Source organism: Oryx dammah, unplaced genomic scaffold, assembly GCF_014754425.2.
Source record: "Oryx dammah isolate SB20612 unplaced genomic scaffold, SCBI_Odam_1.1 HiC_scaffold_27, whole genome shotgun sequence".
In the NCBI taxonomy this organism is placed as follows: domain Eukaryota; kingdom Metazoa; phylum Chordata; class Mammalia; order Artiodactyla; family Bovidae; genus Oryx; species Oryx dammah.
In genome coordinates this window covers 134087278-134096499 of record NW_024070211.1, presented here as the reverse complement: position 1 = coordinate 134096499, position 9222 = coordinate 134087278, and the positions used below count along the sequence as shown (strand labels likewise).

General features: G+C 39.0%; 2 long non-coding RNA genes across 2 annotated transcripts; one reads left to right on the top strand and one right to left on the bottom strand.

Annotated features, from left to right (window-relative positions):
- Window positions 1-2139: 2139 nt before the first annotated feature.
- LOC120854069 lies at window positions 2140-8475 on the bottom strand. The gene is made up of 3 exons (XR_005718911.1): window positions 8361-8475; window positions 3325-3334; window positions 2140-2150 (listed from the first exon to the last, which is right to left on the bottom strand). It is a non-coding gene; the product is annotated as an uncharacterized LOC120854069 (long non-coding RNA).
- Window positions 2668-3713, top strand: LOC120854068. The gene is made up of 2 exons (XR_005718910.1): window positions 2668-2983; window positions 3550-3713. It is a non-coding gene; the product is annotated as an uncharacterized LOC120854068 (long non-coding RNA).
- Window positions 8476-9222: the final 747 nt, after the last annotated feature.

Below are 9222 nucleotides of genomic sequence, written 5' to 3'. Positions count from 1 at the left end.
ATATCTCTGCTTTTCAATATGCTATCTACATACATCCCCTCCCTTTTGAACCTCCCTCCCATCTCCTTCCTCATGCCACCCCTCTAGGTTTATGCAGAGCCCCTGTTTGAGTTTCCCGAGCCATACAGCACACCCCCGTTGGCTATCTATTTTACATATGGTAATATAACTTTCCATGTTACCCGTTTCATAGATCTCACCCTCTCCTCCCCTTTCCCCATGTCCTTAAGTCTATTCTCTATGTCTGTTTCTCCATTTCTTCCCTATAAATACATTTTTCATTACCATTTTTCTAGATTCCATATATATGTGTTAGAATATGATACTTATCTTTCTCTTTCTGACTTACTTCACTCTATATAATAGGTTTTAGGTTCATCCACCTCATTAGAACGGACTCAAATATGTTCCTTTTTTATGGCTGAGCAACATTCAGAAAACTAAGATCTTGGCATCTGGTCCTATCACTTCATGGCAAATAGATGGAGAAACAGTGGAAACAGTGTCAGATTTTATTTTTTTGGGCTCCAAAATCACTGTAGATGGTGATTGCAGCAATGAAATTAAAAGACGCTTACTCCTTGGAAGGAAAGTTATGACCAACCTAGATAGCATATTCAAAAACAGAGACATTAGTTTGCCAACAAGGGTCAGTCTAGTCAAGGGTATGGTTTTTCCAGTAGTCATGTATGGATGTGAGAGTTGGATTGTGAAGAAAGCTGAGTGCCAAAGAATTGATGCTTTTGAACTGTGGTGTTGGAGAAGACTCTCGAGAGTCCCTTGGACTGCAAGGAAATCCAAACAGTCCATTCTAAAGGAGATCAGCCCTGGGATTTCTTTGGAAGGAATGATGCTAAAGCTGAAACTCCAGTACTTTGGCCACCTCATGCGAAGAGTTGACTCATTGGAAAAGACTGTGATGCTGGGAGGGATTGGGGGCAGGAGGAGAAGGGGACGACAGAGGATGAGATGGCTGGATGGCATCACTGACTCGATGGACGTGGGTTTGAGTGAACTCCGGGAGTTGGTGATGGACAGGGAGGCCTGGCGTGCTGCAATTCATGGGGTCGCAAAGAGTCGGACTGGACTGAGCGACTGAACTGAAGTGACCTCATCACCATACTTATCCTTGTTACCATCAACAACCTTATTTCAATTATTCATTGGGGGAGAAGGCATCGGAATTATATCATTCTTGCTCATCGGATGATGATAAGGATGAGCAGATGCAAACACAGCAGCCTTACAAGCAATCCTGTATAACCGCATCAGTGACATCGGATTTATTTTAGCAATAGCATGATTCCTAACTATCCTCAGCACCTGCAACCTCCAACAAATTTTCATATTAAACCCAGACAACTCCATCCTGCCTCTAATAGGCCTCGTACTGGTTGCCACCAGAAAATCTGCCCAATTTGGCTTACATCCATGACTACCCTCCAATAGAAGGCTGCACCCCCGTCTCAGCACTACTCCACTCAAGCACAATAGTAGTAGCAGGCATTTTCTTACTAATCCACTTTTACCCACTAATAGAGAACAATAAATACGCCCAGTCCATTATACTATGCCTAGGGGCTATCACCACGCTATTCACAGCAATATGTGCCCTCACCCAAAATGACATCAAGAAAATTTTTGCTTTCTCTACATCCAGCCAACTAGGCCTTATAATAGTAAAAATTGGCATTAAACAGCCCTACCTAGCATTCTTCCATATTTGCACCCATGGCTTCTTCAAAGCCATGTTATTCATATGCTCTGGTTCTATTATTCACAGTCTAAATAACGAACAAGATATCCAAAAAATAGGCCTATTCAAAGCTATACCATTAACCACAACAGCCCTCATCATTGGCAGTCTTGCACTAACAGGAATGCCTTTCTTACTGGATTTTACTCCAAAGATCTGATCATCGAAGCTGCCAACATGTCATGTATCAACGCCTGAGCCCTTTTCATAACACTAGTTGCCACCTCTTTCATAGCCATCTACAGTACTCATATTATCTTCTTTGCACTTCTAGAACAACTCCAATTCCCAACCCTATTCATTATCAATGAAAACAATCCCCTTCTAATTAACTCCATCAAATGCCTACTAATTGGAAGCCTTTTCACAAGATTTGTTATCTCTAACAATATTTCTCCAACAACAGTCCCCCAAATAACCATACCTTACTATCTAAAAATAATAGCTCTAGCAGTAACAATCCTAGGCTTTATTCTAGCACTAGAAATTAGCAACACAACCCCAAACCTAAAATTTAATTATCCATCGAGTGCCTTCAAATTCTCCAACCTATTGGGATATTTTCCCACAATCATACACCACCTGACCCCTTACATAAACCTAACGACAAGCCAAAAATCAGCGTCCTCCCTTCTAGACCTAATCTGATTAAAAAATATCTTACCAAAAACTACCTCGCTAATTCAAATAAAAACATCCACCGTGGTTACAAGCCCAAAGGGCCTAATCAAGCTGTATTTCCTCTCCTTCCTAGTTATAATCCCCATCAGTATAATCCTATTTAATTTCCATGAGTAATCTCCATAATAACCACAACACCAATTAACAAAGACAATTAACAAAGATCAACCAGTTACAATAACTAGCCAAGTACCATAACTATACAAAGCTGCAGTTCCCATGGCCTCCTCAGTAAAAAACCCAGAGTTGCCTGTATCATAAATTACTCAATCCCCTAAACCATTAAATTTGAATACAATTTTCACCTCTTCATCTTTCAACACATAATAAACTATCAAAAATTCTATTAACAAACCAGTAATAAATGGCCCTAAAACAGTCTTATTAGAGACCTAAATCTCAGGGTACTGTTCTGTAGCCATAGCCATTGTATAATCAAAAACCACTATTATACCCCCAAATAAATTAAGAAAACCATTAAACCCAAGAAAGACCCACCAAAATTTAATACGATACCACAACCAACTCCACCACAATCAACCCTCAGTTCAGTTCAGTTCAGTTCAGTCGCTCAGTTGTGTCCGACTCTTTGCGACCCCATGAATCGCAGCACGCCAGGCCTCCCTGTCCATCACCATCTCCCGGAGTTCACTCAAACTCACATCCATCAAGTCGGTGATGCTATCCAGCCATCTCATCCTCTGTCGTCCCCGTCTCCTCCTGCCCCTAATCCATCCCAGCATCAGAGTCTTTTCCAATGAGTCAACTCTTTGCCTAAGGTGGCCAAAATACTGGAGTTTCAGCTTTAGCATCATTCCTTCCAAAGAACACCCAGGGCTGATCTCCTTTAGAATGGACTGGTTGGAACTCCTTGCAGTCCAGTGGACTCTCAAGAGTCTTCTCCAGCACCACAGTTCAAAAGCATCAGTTCTTCAGTGCTCAGCTTTCTTCACATTCCAACTCTCGCATTCATACATGACTAGTGGAAAAACCATAGCCTTGACTAAACGGACCTTTGTTGGCAAAGTAATGTCTCTGCTTTTCAATATGCTATCTAGGTTGGTCAAAACTTTTCTTCCAAGGAGTAAGCATCTTTTAATTTCATGGCCTAGCCCCACATAAATAGGTGAAGGTTTTGAAGAAAACCCTACAAAACCAATCACAAAAATAATACTTAAAATAAATACAATGTATGTTATCATTATTCTTTCATGGAATCTAACCACGACTAATGATATGAAAAACCATCATTGTCATTCAACTACAAGAACACTAATGACCAACATTTGAAAATCCCACCCATTAATAAAAATTGTAAACAATGCATTTGTTGATCTCCCAGCCCCATCAAACATCTCATCATGATGAAACTTTGGCTCCCTACTAGGTATCTGCCTAGTTCTACAAATCCTAACAGGCCTATTCCTAGCAATGCACTACACATCCGACACAATAACAGCATTCTCTTCTGTCACTCACATTTGCTGAGACGTCAACTGTGGCTGAATTGTCCGATATATACACGCAAATGGAGCATCAATGTTTTTCATCTGCCTATTTATACATGTAGGACGAGGCCTATACTACAGATCGTACACCTTCCTAGAAACATGAAACTTCGGAGTAATTCTCCTATTTGCAGTGATAGCCACAGCATTTATAGGATATGTCCTACTGTGAGGACAAATATCATTTTGAGGAGCAATAGTCATTACTGACCATCTCTCAGCAATTCCATATATCTGTACAAGCTTAGTCGAATGGATCTGAGGGGGATTTTCAGTAGACAAAGCAACCCTTACCCGATTCTTTGCCTTCCACTTCATCCTCCCATTCATCATCATAGCACTCGCCACAGTCCACCTACTCTTTCTCCAAAAAACAGAATCTAACAACCCAACGGGAATTTCATCAGATGCAGACAAAACATTCCCACCCCTGCTGCTGCTGCTGTTAAGTCACTTCAGTCGTGTCCAACTCTTCTCGACCCCATGGACTGCAGCCCGCCAGGCTCCTCCATCCATGGGATTTTCCAGGCAAGAGTACTGGAGTGGGGTGCCATCACCTTTTCCGATTCCCTCCCTACTATACCGTTAAAGACATCCTAGGTGCCTTACTACTAGTCTTAGCCCTAATACAATTAGTATTATTCACACCCAACTTACTTGGAGACCCAGACAATTACACCCCAGCAAATCCACTCCACACACCCCCTCACATCAAACCTGAGTGGTACTTCTATTCACATATGCAATTCTACAATCAATCCCTAACAAACTAGGAGGAGTCTTAGCCTTAGTTCTCTCCATCCTAATCCTAATCCTTATACCCCTACTCCACACATCTAAGCAACGATGTATGATATTCTGACCATTCAGTCAATGTCTATTCTGAATTTTAGTAGCAGACCTACTAACACTCATGTGAATTGGAGGACAGCCAGTCAAACACCCATACATCATCTTTGGACAACTAGCTTCTATTATATATTTCCTCCTTATCCTAGTACTAATACCAATAGCTAGCATAATCGAAAACAATCTCTTAAAATGAAGACAAGTCTTTGTAGTATACAAAGTAGTTTGTAGAAATGTAGTTTCTTGTAAACCAGAAAAGGAGAACAACGAACCTCCTTAAGACTCAAGGAAGAAGCTATAGCCCCACTATCAACACCCAAAGCTGAAGTTCTATTTAAACTATTTCCTGAAAAACTATTAATATAGCCCCACAAATACCAAGAATCTCATTAGTATTAAATTTTCCAAAAGCTTCAACAACCTAACACAAATTTCACACTTCACAACCACATATTATAGTCCTGCTACCATTAATAGTATGTACATATTTTCATGCATGTTAGTGCATGAAATGCTACTTTGCACATGGGTACATACATAATATTAATGTAATAGGATATAATTATGTATATATAGTACATTATATTATATGCCCCATGCCTATAAGCAAGTACATTCTATTATTAATAATACATAATACATGTAGTCATTGATCGCACATAGTGCATTAAGTCAAATCCATCCTCGTCAACATGCGTATCCTGCCCCTTAGATCACAAGCTTGATCACCATGCCACGTGAAACCAGCAACCCACTTGGCAGGTATCCCTCTTCTCGCTCTAGGCCCGTGAATTGTGGGAGTTGCTATTTAATGAACTTTATCAGACATCTGGTTCTTTCTTCAGGGCCATCTCATCTAGAATCACCCATTCTTTCCCCTTAAATAAGACATCTCGATGGACTAATGGCTAATCAGCTCATGCTCACACATAACTGTGATGTCATGCATTTGGTATTTTTTAATTTTGGGGGATGCTTGGACTGAGCTGTGGCTGTATGAGGCCCTGACCCAGAGCATGTATTGTAGCTGGACTTAACTGCATCTTAAACATCACCGTAATGGTAGGCATGAGCATCACAGTCAATGGTCATGGGACATAGACATTACATTACACATGTCAACCATTTCCCCCCACCCATTCTCCACCCGCCTTAAATATCTACCACCATTTTTAACATGCTCCCCCCTAGATACTTATTTAAATTCATTGCACTTTCAATACTCAAATTAGCATTCCAAATAAAGTAAGTATATAAGTGCCTGGGTCTGCCCTATGACGTGTAGTTAATGTAGCTTAAATGCTAAAGCAAGACACTGAAAATGCCTAGATGAGTATATCAACTCCATAAACACATAGGTTTGGTCCCAGCCTTCCTGTTGACTTTCAATAAACTTACACATGCAAGTATCCACACCCGGGTGAGAATGCCCTCTGGGTCAATAAGACTAAGAGGAGCTGGTATCAAGCACACACCTGTAGCCCATGACACCTTGCTTAACCACACCCCCACGGGAGAGAGCAGTGATAAAAATTAAGCCATAAATGAAAGTTTGACTAAGTTATATTGATTAGGGTTGGTAAATCTCGTGCCAGCCACTGTGCTCATACAATTAGCCCAAGTTAACAGGAATATGGCGTAAAGCATGCTAAAGCATTACACCAAATAGAGTTTAATTCTAATTAAGCTGTAAAAAGCCATAATTATAACAGAAATAAATGATGAAAGTAACTCTATAATAGCTGATACACTATAGCTAAGACCCAAGCTGGGATTAGATACCCCACTATGCTTAGCCCTGCTGCTGCTGCTGCTGCTAAGTCACTTCAGTCGTGTCTGACTCTGTATGACCCCATAACACAAATAATTGTACAAACAAAATTATTCGCCAGAGTACTACTGGCAACAGCTTAAAACTCAAAGGACTTGGCGGTGCTTTATACCCTTCTAGAGGAGCCTGTTCTATAATCAATAAACCCTGATGAACCTCACCAATCCTTGCTAATACAGTCTATATACTGCCATCTTCAGCAAACCCTAAAAAGGAATAACAGAAAGCACAATAACAGTACATAAAAATGTTAGGTCAAGGTGTAACCTCTGGAATAGGAAGAAATGAGCTATTTTAAGAAAACCCAATACAAAAGTTATGAAACTAATAACCAAAGGAGGATTTAGTAGTAAACTAAGAATAGAGTGCTTAGTTGAATTAGGCCATGAAGCAGGCACACACTGTCCGTTACCCTCCTCAAATAAAAATGATGCACTTAAACCTATTCACATATATCAACTATATGAGAGGAGACAAGTCATAACAAGGTAAGCATACTGGAAAGTGTGCTTGGACAAACCAAGATATAGCTTAAAAAAAGCACCTAGTTTACACCTAGAAGATTTCACATATTATGAATATCTCGAACTAAACCTAGCCCATAACTCTATTCCTAATTAAATGACCAAAATAAGATAAAATAAAACATTTACCCTCTGATTTAAAGTATAGGAGATAGAAATTTTAAACATGGTGCTATAGAGAAAGTACCACAAGGGAATGATAAAAGAAAAAATTAAAGTACAAAAAAGCAAAGATTATCCCTTGAACATTTTGCATAATGAATTAGCTAGCATAAGACTTAACAAAATGAATTTTAGCTAAGTGACCCAAAACCAGAGGAGCTACTTATGAACAGTTTATCAAGAACCAACTCATCTATGTGGCAAAATAGTGAGAAGATTTGTAAGTAGAGGTGACACGCCTAACGAACCTGGTGATAGCTGGTTGTCCAGAAAATGAATCTTGGTTCAGCTTTAAAGATACCAAAAAATCCAAATAGATCCCACTGTATTTTTAAAAGTTAGTCTAAAAAGGTACAGCCTTTTAGAAACAGATACAGTCTTAATTAGAGAGTAAGATCCAACAACACCATAGTAAGCCTAAAAACAGCCACCAATTAAGAAAGCATTAAAGTAAAAATGACAGTAAAAATGACACTAACCCCAACAATAAATAACCAACTCCTATCTCTAATACTGGACTAATCTATTAAAAAATAGAAGTGATAATGTTAATATGAGTAACAAGAAACACCTTCTCCTTGCATAAGTTTAAGTCAGTATCTGATAATACTCTGACTATTAATAGTGAATAAAGATAATGCAATAATAAGCAATTTATTAACTATACTGTTAATCCAACACAGGAATGCACTTAAGGAAAGATTAAAAGAAGTAAAAGAAACTCGGGAAACATAAACCCTGCCTGTTTACCAAAAACATCACCTCCAGCATCCCCAGTATTGGAGGCACTGCCTGCCCAGTGAAAATTGTTGAACCACCGTGGTATTCTGACCATGCAAAGGTAGCATAATCATTTGTTCTCTAAATAAGGACTTGTATGAATGACCACACGAGGGTTTTACTGTCTTTTACTTCCAATCAGTGAAATTGACCTCCCCATGAAGAGGCAGGAATAGACTAATAAGACGAGAAGACCTTATGGAGCTTTAACTAACTAGTCCAAAGAAAGTAAACTCAACCACCAGGGGGGAATAACACTCTTTTTGGACTAACAGTTTTGGCTGGGGTGACCTTGGAGAATAAAAAATCCTCCAAGCGATTTTAAAGACTAGACCCACAAGTCAAATCACACTATCACTTATTGATCCCAAAATTTGATCAATGGAACAAGTTACCCTAGGGATAACAGCACCATCCTATTCAAGAGTCCATATCGATAATAGGATTTACAACCTCGACGTTGGATCAGGACATCCAGGTTAAGTCCCACTAACACTCCTATTTTTCTCCCTAGTTCCTTTGTCTTACCAAGTTTTGCGTGGTTTTTTATATTCCTTTCCACTAGTCAGGCACTCCTGTCCACTCTCAGCTGGTGTTCTGCATGCACTTGTGTGTGTGAATCTGTAGTCTTGATGTATCCATGGAGAGAGACATGCTCCATGGCCACCTACTCCCCCGCCATCCTGTTCTCCTGATTTTTCTTTTTCAATTTATTTAAAAAAATCCATTTGGCTATTATGTCTTCTGACTGGATAATTTAATTCATTTACTTCAAAGTAACTATTGATAAGGATTTGCTATTGCCATTTTATTGCTTTCTCACTGTTTCGTAGATCCGTTGTTCCTTGCTTCTTCTCATGCTGTCTTGTAATTTGATGAATTTTTTTAGCGGTATGTTTTGATTTTATTATAAGTTTTTGCATACATAGTGGAGATTTTACTTTTCTGGCTACTCATATGTAAATGATTTTATAGTTATTACATCCTCTTTTAGGCTGATAACAATTTAACTTTGATAATTAACATAAACTTTATATTTCTCACCTCCTCTCAGATTTTAGGTGCTTGATATTACAATTTGCATCTTATTTGTTTTGTGTACAACAATAAATTATTATAGTTAGTTATTTT